Genomic DNA, 14,986 nt, shown 5'->3' with positions numbered 1-14,986 from the left:
GGACATCTACTTTGTGCAGGATACAAGTCATTTTTATAACAATTGTTTACTATATTACTATACTATAATTGTTTAGATTTTTCCCAACAATTGTTTATAGATGATTTCGCTTATAATTCACTGTATCACAATTCCAGTGGGTCAGAAGTTTACAAACACTAAATTGACTGTGCCTTTAAACAGCTTGGAAAAGTCCAGAAAATTATGTCATGGCTTTAGAAGCTTCTGATAGGCTAATTGGCATGATTTGAGCCAACTGGAGGGGTACCTGTGGATGTGTTTTAAGGCCTACCTTCCAACTCAGTGCCTCTTTGCTTGACAAATCAAAAGAAATAAGCCAAGACCTCAGAAGAAAAAATGGTAGACCTCCACAAGTCTGGTTCATCCTTGGGAGCAATTTCCAAACGCCTGAAGGTACCATGTACATCTGTACAAACAATAGTATGCAAGTATAAACACCATGGGACCACGCTGTCATGCAGGTGAATGAGGACCCAAAAGCGACTTGGCGAAAACAGAGTATTTAATCCAGAATAAACTCTACAAAACAAAAAGCATAATACTACACGTAAAGACGAGAACAGACTGGAGACTTGATCGAGAACTGCAGGTTGCCTCGGGAAGGCACTTGAACCTAGCAGACTCAGACACCTGCTCACCACGCAGCATCTGAGGGAAACACGACACGACAGGGCAAAACATAGACACAGCACGGTGAATTATAGATGAGGATCCGACAGGGCAGGTACGGGAAACAAGGAGAGAAATAGGGACTCTAATCAGGGAAAAGGATCGGGAACAGGTGTGGGAAGACTAAATGATGATTAGGGGTATAGGAACAGCTGGGAGCAGGAACGGAACGATAGAGAGAAGAGAGAGCGAGAGAGTGAGAGAGGGAGGGGGAGAGAGAGGGATAGAAAGAGGGAAAGAACCTAATAAGACCAGCAGAGGGAAACGAATAGAATGGGAAGCACAGGGACAAGACATGATAATAAATGACAAAACATGACAGTACCCCCCACTCACCGAGCGCCTCCTGGCGCACTCGAGGAGGAATCCTGGCGGCAACGGAGGAAATCATCAATGAGTGAACGGTCCAGCACGTCCCGAGACGGAACCCAACTCCTCTCCTCAGGACCGTAACCCTCCCAATCCACTAAGTATTGGTGACCCCGTCCCGAGAACGCATGTCCATGATCTTATGTACCTTGTAAATAGGTGCGCTCTCGACAAGGACGGGAGGGGGAGGGAAGACGAACGGGGTGCGAAGAAAGGGCTTAACACAGGAGACATGGAAGACAGGATGGACGCGACGAAGATGTCGCGGAAGAAGCAGTCGCACAGCGACAGGATTGACGACCTGGGAGACACGGAACGGACCAATGAACCGCGGAGTCAACTTACGAGAAGCTGTCGTAAGAGGAAGGTTGCGAGTGGAAAGCCACACTCTCTGGCCGCAACAATACCTTGGACTCTTAATCCTGCGTTTATTGGCGGCTCTCACAGTCTTCCCCGCAGACAAAGGCAGACCGGTAATGAAGTCTAGGGCGATGTGAGACCATGGTCGAGAAGGAATGGGGAGCGGTCTGAGACGACCGGCAGGAGGAGAGTTACCCGACTTAGTCTGCGCGCAGTCCGAACAAGCAGCCACGAAACGGCGCGTGTCACGCTCCTGAGTCGGCCACCAAAAGCGCTGGCGAATAGACGCAAGAGTGCCTCGAACACCGGGATGACCAGCTAACTTGGCAGAGTGAGCCCACTGAAGAACAGCCAGACGAGTGGAAACAGGAACGAAAAGGAGGTTACTAGGACAAGCGCGCGGCGACGCAGTGTGCGTGAGTGCTTGCTTAACCTGTCTTTCAATTCCCCAGACTGTCAACCCGACAACACGCCCATAAGGAAGAATCCCCTCGGGATCAGTAGAAGCCACAGAAGAACTAAACAGACGGGATAAAGCATCAGGCTTGGTGTTCTTGCTACCCGGACGGTAAGAAATCACAAACTCGAAACGAGCGAAAAACAACGCCCAACGAGTTTGACGGGCATTAAGTCGTTTGGCAGAACGGATGTACTCAAGGTTCTTATGGTCTGTCCAAACGACAAAAGGAACGGTCGCCCCCTCCAACCACTGTCGCCATTCGCCTAGGGCTAAGCGGATGGCGAGCAGTTCACGGTTACCCACATCATAGTTGCGCTCAGATGGCGACAGGCGATGAGAAAAATAAGCGCAAGGATGAACCTTATCGTCAGACTGGAAGCGCTGGGATAGAATGGCTCCCACGCCTACCTCTGAAGCGTCAACCTCGACAATGAATTGTCTAGTGACGTCAGGAGTAACGAGGATAGGAGCGGACGTAAAACGTTCTTTTAGAAGATCAAAAGCTCCCTGGGCGGAACCGGACCACTTAAAACACGTCTTGACAGAAGTAAGAGCTGTGAGAGGGGCAGCAACTTGACCGAAATTACGAATGAAACGCCGATAGAAATTAGCAAAACCTAAAAAGCGCTGCAACTCGACACGTGACCTTGGAACGGGCCAATCACTGACAGCTTGGACCTTAGCGGAATCCATCTGAATGCCTTCAGCGGAAATAACGGAACCGAGAAAAGTAACGGAGGAGACATGAAAAGAGCACTTCTCAGCCTTTACGTAGAGACAATTCTCTAAAAGGCGCTGTAGAACACGTCGAACGTGCTGAACATGAATCTCGAGTGACGGTGAAAAAATCAGGATATCGTCAAGATAGACAAAAACAAAGATGTTCAGCATGTCTCTCAGAACATCATTAACTAATGCCTGAAAAACAGCTGGCGCATTGGCGAGACCAAACGGCAGAACCCGGTACTCAAAATGCCCTAACGGAGTGTTAAACGCCGTTTTCCACTCGTCCCCCTCTCTGATGCGCACGAGATGGTAAGCGTTACGAAGGTCCAACTTAGTAAAGCACCTGGCTCCCTGCAGAATCTCGAAGGCTGATGACATAAGGGGAAGCGGATAACGATTCTTAACCGTTATGTCATTCAGCCCTCGATAATCCACGCAGGGGCGCAGAGTACCGTCCTTCTTCTTAACAAAAAAAAAACCCCGCCCCGGCCGGAGAGGAAGAAGGCACTATGGTACCGGCGTCAAGAGACACAGATAAATAATCCTCGAGAGCCTTACGTTCGGGAGCCGACAGAGAGTATAGTCTACCCCGAGGAGGAGTGGTCCCCGGAAGGAGATCAATACTACAATCATACGACCGGTGAGGAGGAAGGGAGTTGGCTCGGGACCGACTGAAGACCGTGCGCAGATCATGATATTCCTCCGGCACTCCTGTCAAATCGCCAGGTTCCTCCTGAGAAGTGGGGACAGAAGAAATGGGAGGGATGGCAGACATTAAGCACTTCACATGACAAGATACGTTCCAGGATAGGATAGAATTACAAGACCAATTAATAGAAGGATTATGACATACTAGCCAGGGATGACCCAAAACAACAGGTGTGAAAGGTGAACGAAAAATCAAAAAAGAAATAGTCTCACTGTGGTTACCAGATACTGTGAGAGTTAAAGGTAGTGTCTCAAATCTGATACTGGGAAGATGACTACCATCTAAGGCAAACATGGGCGTAGGCTTGTCTAACTGTCTGAAAGGAATGTTATGTTTCCGAACCCATGCTTCGTCCATGAAACAACCCTCAGCCCCAGAGTCAATCAAGGCACTGCATGTAGCACCCGAACCGGTCCAGCGTAGATGGACCGACATAGTAGTACAAGATCTAGATGAAGAGACCTGAGTAGTAGCGCTCACCAGTAGCCCTCCGCTTACTGATGGGCTCTGGCCTCTTACTGGACATGAATTAACAAAATGTCCATCAAATCCGCAATAGAGGCACAGGCGGTTGGTGATCCTCCGTTCCCTCTCCTTAGTCGAGATGCGAATCCCTCCCAGCTGCATGGGCTCAGTCTCAGAGCCAGAGGAGGGAGATGGTTGCGATGCGGAGCAGGGAAACACCGTTGATGCGAGCTCTCTTCCACGAGCCTGGTGACGAAGATCTACCCGTCATTCTATGCGGATGGCGAGAGCAATCAAAGAGTCCACACTGGAAGGAACCTCCCGAGAGAGAATCTCATCCTTGACCACTGTGTGGAGTCCCTCCAGAAAACGAGCGAGCAGCGCCGGCTCGTTCCAGTCACTAGAGGCAGCAAGAGTACGAAACTCTATAGAGTAATCCGTTATGGATCGATCACCTTGGCATAGGGAAGCCAGGACCCTAGAAGCCTCCCCACCAAAAACTGAACGGTCAAAACCCCGAATCATCTCCTCTTTAAAGTTCTGGTAATTGTTAGAACAATCAGCCCTTGCCTCCCAGATAGCTGTGCCCCACTCTCGGGCCCGGCCAGTAAGGAGTGAAATGACGTAAGCAACCCGAGCTCTCTCTCTAGAGTATGTGTTGGGTTGGAGAGAGAACACAATCTCACACTGGGTGAGAAAGGAGCGGCACTCAGTGGGCTGCCCGGAGTAGCAAGGTGGGTTATTAACCCTAGGTTCTGGAGGCTCGGCAGGCCAGGAAGTAACAGGTGGCACGAGACGAAGACTCTGGAACTGTCCAGAGAGGTCGGAAACCTGAGCGGCCAGGCTCTCCACGGCATGGCGAGCAGCAGACAATTCCTGCTCGTGTCTGCCGAGCATGGCTCCTTGGATCTCGACGGCAGTGTTACGAGCGTCTGTAGTCGCTGGGTCCATTCCTCGGTCGGATCCTTCTGTCATGCAGGTGAATGAGGACCCAAAAGCGACTTGGCGAAAACAGAGTATTTAATCCAGAATAAACTCTACAAAACAAAAAGCATAATACTACACGTAAAGACGAGAACAGACTGGAGACTTGATCGAGAACTGCAGGTTGCCTCGGGAAGGCACTTGAACCTAGCAGACTCAGACACCTGCTCACCACGCAGCATCTGAGGGAAACACGACACGACAGGGCAAAACATAGACACAGCACGGTGAATTATAGATGAGGATCCGACAGGGCAGGTACGGGAAACAAGGAGAGAAATAGGGACTCTAATCAGGGAAAAGGATCGGGAACAGGTGTGGGAAGACTAAATGATGATTAGTGGAATAGGAACAGCTGGGAGCAGGAACGGAACGATAGAGAGAAGAGAGAGCGAGAGAGTGAGAGAGGGAGGGGGAGAGAGAGGGATAGAAAGAGGGAAAGAACCTAATAAGACCAGCAGAGGGAAACGAATAGAATGGGAAGCACAGGGACAAGACATGATAATAAATGACAAAACATGACACACGCAGCTGTCATACCGCTCAGGAAGAAGACTTGTTCTGTCTCATAGAGATGAACGTACTTTGGTTCAAAAAGTGCAAATCAATTCCAGAACAACAGCAAAGGACATTGTGAAGATGTTGGAGGAAACAGGTACAAAAGTATCTATATCCACAGTAAAACAAGTACTATATCGACATAACCTGAAAGGCCGCTCAGCAAGGAAGAAGCCACTGCTCCAAAATTGACAGACAGACAGACAAAATTTCAAAAGACAGACTACGGTTTGCAACTGCACATGGGGACAAAGATCGTACTTTTTGGAGAAATGTTCTCTGGTCTGATGAAACAAAAATAGAACTGTTTGACCATAATGACCATCGTTATGTTTGGAGGAAAAATGCTTGCAAGCCGAAGAACACCATCCCAACCGTGAAGCACGGGGGTGGCAGCATCATGTTGTTGGGGTGCTTTGCTGCAGGAGGGACTGGTGCACTTTACAAAATAGATGGCATCATGAGGGATGAAAATGATGTGGATATATTGAAGCAACATCTCAAGACTTCAGTCAGGAAGTTAAAGGTTGGTTGCAAATGGGTCTTCCAAATGGACAATGACCCCAAGCACACTTCCAAAGTTGTGGCAAAATGGCTTAAGGACAACAAAGTCAAGGTATTGGAGTGGCCATCACAAAGCCCTGACCTCAATCCTATAGAAAATTTGTGGGCAGAACTGAAAAAACGTGTGCGAGCAAGAAGGCCTACAAACCTGACTCCGTTACACCAGCTCTGTCAGGAGGAATGGGCCAAAATTCACCCAACTTATTGTGGGAAGCTTGTAGAAGGCTACCCAAAACGTTTGACCCAAGTTAAACAATTTAAAGGCAATGCTACCAAATACTAATTGAGTGTATGTAAACTTCTGACCCACTGGGAATGTGATGAAAGAAATAAAAGCTGAAATAAATAATTCTCTCTACTATTATTCTCACATTTCACATTCTTATAATAAAGTGGTGATCTAACTGACCTAAAACAGGGAATTTTTACTAGGATGGATTAAATGTCAGGAATTGTGAAAAACTGAGTTTAAATGTGGTTGGCTAAGGTGTATGTAAACTTCCGACTTCAACTGTAGTATATATATCATAATTAAAGAGCAGCAGTAAAATAACAGTAGCGAGGCTATATATGTATATATATACAGGGGAACACTCCAACACTCAGACATCATTTACAGTCAGCCAGGGGAACACTCCAACATAATTTACAGATAGCCAGGGGAACACTCCAACACTCAGACATAATTTACAGTCAGCCAAGGGAACACTCCAACACTCAGAAATCATTTACAGTCAGCCAGGGGAACACTCCAACCCTCAGACATCATTTACAGATAGTCAAGGGAACACTCCAACACTCAGACATCATTTACAGATAGTGAAGGGAACACTCCAACACTCAGACATCATTTACAGATAGTCAAGGGAACACTCCAACACTCAGACATCATTTACAGATAGCCAGGGGAACACTCCAACACTCAGACATCATTTACAGTCAGCCAGGGGAACACTCCAACCCTCAGACATCATTTACAGATAGTCAAGGGAACACTCCAACACTCAGACATCATTTACAGATAGTCAAGGGAACACTCCAACACTCAGACATCATTTACAGATAGTCAAGGGAACACTCCAACACTCAGACATCATTTACAGATAGTCAAGGGAACACTCCAACACTCAGACATCATTTACAGTCAGCCAGGGGAACACTCCAACACTCAGCCATCATATACAGATAGCCAGGGGAACACTCCAACACTCAGACATCATATACAGATAGCCAGGGGAACACTCCAACACTCAGACATCATTTACAGATAGCCAGGGGAACACTCCAACACTCAGACATCATTTACAGATAGACAGGGGGACACTCCAACACTCCAACACTTAGACATCATTTAAAAAATAAGCATTTGTGTTTAGAGAGTCCACCAGATCAGAGGCAGTAGGGATGACCAGGGATGTTCTCTGTTTAGTGAATCTACCAGATCAGAGGCAGTAGGGATGACCAGGGATGTTCTCTGTTTAGTGAGTACTCCAGATCAGAGGCAGTAGGGATGGACCAGGGATGTTCTCTGTTTAGTGAATCCACCAGATCAGAGGCAGTAGGGATGACCAGGGATGTTCTCTGTTTAGTGAGTCCTCCAGATCAGAGGCAGTAGGGATGACCAGGGATGTTCTCTGTTTAGTGAGTCCTCCAGATCAGAGGCAGTAGGGATGACCAGGGATGTTCTCTGTTTAGTGAGTCCACCAGATCAAAGGCAGTAGGGATGACCAGGGATGTTCTCTGTTTAGTGAGTCCTCCAGATCAGAGGCAGTAGGGATGACCAGGGATGTTCTCTGTTTAGTGAGTCCGCCAGATCAAAGGCAGTAGGGATGACCAGGGATGTTCTCTGTTTAGTGAGTCCTCCAGATCAGAGGCAGTAGGGATGACCAGGGATGTTCTCTGTTTAGTGAGTCCTCCAGATCAGAGGCAGTAGGGATGACCAGGGATGTTCTCTGTTTAGTGAGTCCGCCAGGTCAGAGACAGTAGGGATGACCAGTTGATGTTCTCTTGATAAGTGTGTGAATTTGACCATTTTCCTGTCCTGCTAAGCATTCAAAATGTAACAAGTACTTTTAGATGTCAGGGAAAATGTATGGAGTAAAAAGTACATTATTCTCTTTAGGAATGTAGTGAAGTAAAAGTTGTCAAAGATATAAATAGTAAAGTACAGATACACCCCAAAAAACTACTTAAGTAGTACTTTTAAGTATTTTTTACTTAATTACTTTACACCACTGCTTAAATAAGGATGTTAGTTTAAACAAATATATTTTGCAGGCAGTAGGCATTTAGAGTGGACTGGAGCTTTATAATCACGTGATGACATCACAATGATTTGTGAATCATAATTTATTCTGAAAGACTCCATTTCCATCATGATTTATTCGACAACAACATTTTTTTTTTGTTAGTTTTCCTGACGTCTGTAGTCGAGTTTCTTCAGTCTTTTGTTGTCTGAATCCCTGAAGCGAACAATATTTCTGGTCTCAAATACTGGAGTTTCAGATTGTCACCTAATGAGACACTGGAGAAACAGGAACTAGAATCTAGTTTCCTGTTGCTAGGAGACCACAGCCCTGGGCGAGCTGGGAGACCAATCAGCACGCACACACACACTACAGCAGGCCAATCATCTGTTAAGTTCCTTTGTCTTGATAGAATAGAAGCATGTCAAGATGACCAGAATAAAACCACACACTGCTTCACAACAACAAGACCTGTTGAATACCAAGAGGTCTAGAAGTAGAAAGAAAGAGTCTTATTTTAATCTCCAACAACCAGGGATGCTCGTATTTGTTGTGAACCAGAAATATATTTAATTTTACCTTTATTTTACTAGGCAAGTCAGTTAAGAACAAATTCCTATTTACAATGACGGCCTAGGAACAGCCTTGTTCAGGGGTAGAAGGACAGATTTTTTGTACCTTGTCAGCTCGGGGATTCGATCTAACCTTCCGGTTACTAGTCCAACGCTCTAACCACTAGGCTACCTGCCACCCTAAAGACACCGTTTCCATCATCATTTGTCCAAATGAAGAAAGTTAGACAAAATAAAAATCCCCCCCTGGATAATAATGTCTATCTTTAGAAAATATCTCCTCTATATCTGCCGTTTCCATTACACAATGCTTTTGAATAAACCTGGGTCAATGGAAGCCTGCCTATAGTTAAAGGTAGATTCAGCGATATGACGTAGAGGCAGAAAGATAAAAGCTTAGTGGGTATATTTCTGCAACAACTAAAAGAGTTGAAGCCCGAGGCTCACCTTTCTCCATTGTTTTGGTTCCCTGGTTACCACGCTGTAAAGGCATGAAGCAAACCTGTGCAGATACACTGTGTGACTGTGAGAGAGGGAAGTCGTGCATTTTACTCATCTCAATGGACTAGTTTTAGTGACAAGGCTGTAGACCAAAGTTAAAGAGTAAAGTCAGGGGGATCTGATCTTCTGCATCTGCAACAGCAGAAAGTCCAACCCTCATATCACACACTCACAATCTGAAATCACATGTGTGTGTATTATTATACAAACCCAAGGAACCCACCAGGTACAACCCTAAATCCGTAAACATGGGCACCCTTATAGATATTACCCTGACCAACTTGCCCTCCAAATGCACCTCTGCTGTTTTCAATCAATCAGGATCGCAGGGATCACTGCCTCATTGCCTGCATCCACTATGGGTCCGCGGTCAAACGACCACCCCTCATCACTGTCAAACGCTCCCTAAAATACTTCTGCGAGCAGGCCTTTCTAATCGACCTGGCCCAGGTATCCTGGAAAGATACTGACCTTTCCTCACTTAAATAAGCATGCCCCTTTCAAAAAATGTAGAACTAAGAACAGATATAGCCCTTGGTTCACTCCAGACCTGACTGCCCTCGACCAGCACAAAAACATCCTGTGGCGGACTGCAATAGCATCGAATAGTCCCAGCGATATGCAACTCTTCAGGGAAGTCAGGAACCAATACACGCAGTCAGTCAGGAAAGCAAAGGCTAGTTTTTTCAAACAGAAATTTGCATCCTGTAGCTCTAACTCCAAAAGGTTTTGGGACACTGTAAAGTCCATGGAGAACAAGAGCACCTCCTCCCAGCTGCCCACTGCATTGAGGCTAGGTAACACTGTCACCACCGATAAATCCACGATAATCGAGAATATCAATAAGCATTTCTCTACGGCTGACCATGCTTTCCACCTGGCTACCCCAACCCCGGTCAACAGCTCCGCATCCCCCGCAGCTACTTCCCGATCCTCCCCAGCTTCTCCTTCACCCAAATCCAGATAGCAGATGTTCTGAAAGAGGTACAAAATCTGGACCCCTACAAATCAGCTGGGCTAGACAATCTGGACCCTCTCTTTCTAAAATTATCCATCACAATTGTTGCAACCCCTATTACCAGTCTGTTCAACCTCTTTCGTATCGTAGGAGATTCCTAAAGATTGGAAAGCTGCCAAGGTCATCCCCCTCTCAAAGGGGGGGACACTCTAGACCCAAACTGTTACAGACCTATATCTATCCTACCCTGCCTTTCTAAAGTCTTTGAAAGCCAAGTTAACAAACAGATCCCTGACCATTTTGAATCCCACCATACCTTCTCTGCTGTGCAATCCGGTTTCCAAGCTGGTCACGGGTGCAGCTCAGCCACGCTCAAGGTACTAAACGATATCATAACCGTCCTCGATAAAAGAGAGTACTGTGCAGCCGTCTTCATAGACCTGGCCAAGGCTTTCGACTCTGTCAATCACCGTATTCTTATTGGTAGACTCAACAGCCTTGGTTTCTCAAATGACTGCCTCGCCTGGTTCACCAACTACTTCTCAGATAGAGTTCAGTGTGTCAAATAGGAGGGCCTGTTGTCCGGACCTCTGGCAGTCTCTATGGGGGTACCACACGGTTCAATTCTCGGGCCAACTCTCTTCTCTGTATATATCAATGATGTCGCTCTTGCTGCGGGTGATTCCTTGATCCACCTCCACACGGACGACACCATTCTGTATACATCTGGCCCTTCTTTGGACACTGTGTTAACAAACCTCCAAATGAGATTCAATGCCATACAACACTCCTTCCGTGGCCTCCAACTGCTCTTAAACGCTAGTCACACTAAATACATGCTTTTCAACAGATCGCTGCCCGCACCCGCCCACCATCACTACTCTGGAAGGTTCTGACTTAGAATATGTGGACACTATAAATACCTTGGTGTCTGGTTAGACTGTAAACTCTCCTTCCAGACTCACATTAAACATCTCCAATCCAAAATTAAATCTAGAATCGGCTTCCTATTTCGCAACAGCCTCCTTCACTCATGCTGCCAAACATACCCTCGTAAAACTGACCTATCCGTTAAACTATCCTACTGATCCTCGACTTCGTCATTTACAAATCAACCTCCAACACTTTTCTCAGCAGTCTATCACAGTGCCATCCGTTTTGTCACCAAAAGCCTCATATACCACCCTCCACTGCGGCCTGTATGCTCTCGCCGGCTGGCCCTCGCTACATATTCGTCGCCAGACCCACTGGCTCCAGGTCATCTATAAGTCTATGCTAGGTAAAGCTCTGCTTTATCTCAGCTCACTGGTCACGATAACAACACCCACCCGTAGCACACGCTCCAGCAGGTATATCTCACTGGTCATCCCAAAAAGCCAACACCTCCTTTGGTCACCTTTCCTTCCAGTTCTCTGCTGCCAATGACTGGAATGAATTGCAAAAATCCCTGAAGTTGGAGACTTATATTTCCCTCACTAACTTTAAACATCAGCTATCTGAGCAGCTAACCGATCACTGCAGCTGTACATAGTCTATCTGTAAATAGCCCACCCAATCTACCTACCTCATCCCCAAACTGTTTCTATTTACTTTTTTGCACAGCAGTATTTCTACTTGCACATCCTCATCTGCTCATGTATCACTCCAGGATTAATCTGCTAAATTGTAATTACTTCTCTACTATGGCCTATTCATTGCCTTAACTCCTCATGCCTTTTTCACACACTGTATATAGACTTTTTCTATTGTGTTATTGTCTGTATGTTTGTTTATGTGTAACTCTGTGTTGTTGTTTGTGTCGAACTGCTATGCTTTATCTTGGCCAGGTCGCAGTTGTGTCACGCCTTGGTCATTGTATTTTGTGTTTTTGTTATATGTTTGGGTAGGCCAGGGTGTGACATGGGTTTTTATGTTGTGTTTCATATTGGGGTTTGTATTAATTGGGATTGTGTATGATTAGGGGTGTGTCTAGTTAGGCTTGGCTGCCTGAGGCTGTTCTCAGTTGGAGTCAGGTGATTCTCGTTGTCTCGGATTGGGAACCGTATTTAGGTAGCCTGAGTTCGCTTTGTATTTTGTGGGTGTTTGTTCCTATCTCTGTATTGTAGTCACCAGATAGGCTGTAATTAGTTTCACGTTCCGTTCTGGTGTTTTGTATTTCAGTTATTTCATGTACCGTGATTCTGTTCATTAAAGTCATGAGTAACCTACACGCTGCATTTCGGTCCGACTCTCTTTCTTCAACAGACGAACGACGTTACAAGTTGTAAATGAGAACTTGTTCTCAACTGGCCTACCGGGTTAATTAAATAAAAAGGTAAAATAAAAATAATATTTTTTAAATCGATAGAAAAAGAAAGAGAGAACGAGATAAAATATGTCATTTGAAATGTCTCTATTCCTCTGGAACTTTTGTGAGTGTAATGTTTACTATTCATTTTTTTTATTTCACTTTAGTTTATAATAATAATAATAATATATGCCATTTAGCAGACGCTTTTATCCAAAGCGACTTACAGTCATGTGTGCATACATTCTACGTATGGGTGGTCCCGGGAATCAAACCCACTACCCTGGCATTACAAGCGCCATGCTCTACCAACTGAGCTACAGAAGGACCACGTTTATCATCTACTTCACTTGCTTTGGCAATGTTAACATATTTTCCCATGTCAATAAAGCCCTTTGAATTGAATTGAGAGACTCAAAGATTACATTTGGTCACGTTCGTGTGGGTCAAAACAAAAAAAACACCCTGATGATTGGTTGACAATAGATCCTCACACAGTGCAGAGGATGGCTGAAGGAGGAAGTTATTGAAGAGCAACTGCAGGAACTTCCTCTCGACTGGCACTCAAAACTTCACGACCCACGACCACGTGATTTATGTCAAGTTACCGCAGTCTACACATTAGGCGCAAGTCTGACCATTTTTATTCCCATAATGCAACACACTTTGAAAGTAACCGATTTGACAAAAGCGGTCCGTTCGATCACGCCCATAGTCTTCGGCGCTGCTTGTGGCAACGTCTTTTCAGTAACCTTTAACCTATGGGCAACCAGACCCTGGCTCAGGGACGGCTTCGATCTCCACTGATTTGGGGAGATCTGATTTTAGTTGTCCCCCGACGATGAAATCGGGGAGGGGACTGTGGATATGTCTTCGTTAGTACTTTAGTCACACTCGATATCAGCACCGGACTGATTTGTGCCAGAGCCAGGCTAAACAAAAGGCTTTACAGTCACTAATCCTCATAAACAAATCTCGTGTGTGCTTGCCAGCTACTCAACAGTGTCTTGATTTAACTAGGAAAATAAACGCTTCCATTGATCAGAGTTGCGATGTGGAAAATGGATTAAAATAAGAGAGATTAGTTTTACTTTAATCTTGCTCAAGTGTGACACGTGACCAAATACTTACAAAAAAAGAGACGTGTTGTCGCAGTGTAAATAATTGTTTATGGCTCAAGTTCAAAGGAATATTCTTACCTCACCTGTCGGTCATTCACAGTGGAATCTCGGAACCCTGGAACTGTCACAAGACCACGGCATCATTTCTAATGTGTACTGTAGAAACCTTCTGGGACTATCATTTATAATGTGTACTGTAGAAACCTTCTGGGACTATAATTTATAATGTGTACTGTAGAAACCTTCTGGGACTATCATTTATAATGTGTACTGTAGAAACCTTCTGGGACTATCATTTATAATGTGTACTGTAGAAACCTTCTGGGACTATCATTTATAATGTGTACTGTAGAAACCTTCTGGGACGATCATTTATAATGTGTACTGTAGAAACCTTCTGGGACTATCATTTATAATGTGTACTGTAGAAACCTTCTGGGACGATCATTTATAATGTGTACTGTAGAAACCTTCTGGGACTATCATTTATAATGTGTACTGTAGAAACCTTCTGGGACTATCATTTATAATGTGTACTGTAGAAACCTTCTGGGACTATCATTTATAATGTGTACTGTAGAAACCTTCTGGGACTATCATTTATAATGTGTACAGTAGAAACCTTCTGGGACGATCATTTATAATGTGTACTGTAGAAACCTTCTGGGACGATCATTTATAATGTGTACTGTAGAAACCTTCTGGGACTATCATTTATAATGTGTACTGTAGAAACCCTCTGGGATCCATCGTCAGATGCACTATAAACTTCACACTACGGCCCGGTTTCCTGGATACAGATTAAACCTAGTGTTGGATTCTGGGTTAAACTTGGAACATTGCTATCCTAGAGACATGATAGATCAGAAGACTATAGTATCCCGAGGGTTGATAGAGACTGTTTTTTAGAGGGGATACGGGTGGAGGTCAATGGGTTAAGCATCAAGGAGATTGTTTCTCCCTTAAGATCTGACCTTATTACTCAATCACTTCCTTTTCCTGTCAAACCATAAAAGATGGAAGGATTGGAAAAATGGTTTGTGCCTACATTGGAGAGTGAGATATATATATATATATACACACACACACACACACACAGTGGTGGAAACATGTTTTGTCTGAATGCAGCTGTATTGACACTGGGAAGAATTAAGTTTGGTTTAGCTTTTAGAAATGTCCATAGTGTTTTTTTTTACTCTGAGAATTAGAACCTACACACTTGTCTTGGACTTAGATTCATTGTCAACAGAGCATCTCATATGGCTCGCTAAAGCTGCATTTACACAGGCAGCCCAATATTGTAGTTTTTTTTTTTTTTTTTTACACACAAATTTTTATTTTGACCAATCACATCAGATCTTTTTCAGAGCTGATCTGATTGGTCAAAAGACCAATTAGTGTAAAAAATAAATAAAT

This window comes from Oncorhynchus gorbuscha, linkage group LG03, assembly GCF_021184085.1.
Source record: "Oncorhynchus gorbuscha isolate QuinsamMale2020 ecotype Even-year linkage group LG03, OgorEven_v1.0, whole genome shotgun sequence".
Lineage (NCBI taxonomy): Eukaryota > Metazoa > Chordata > Actinopteri > Salmoniformes > Salmonidae > Oncorhynchus > Oncorhynchus gorbuscha.
The sequence above is the reverse complement of the archived record's forward strand: the minus strand, read 5'-3'. Positions refer to the sequence as shown.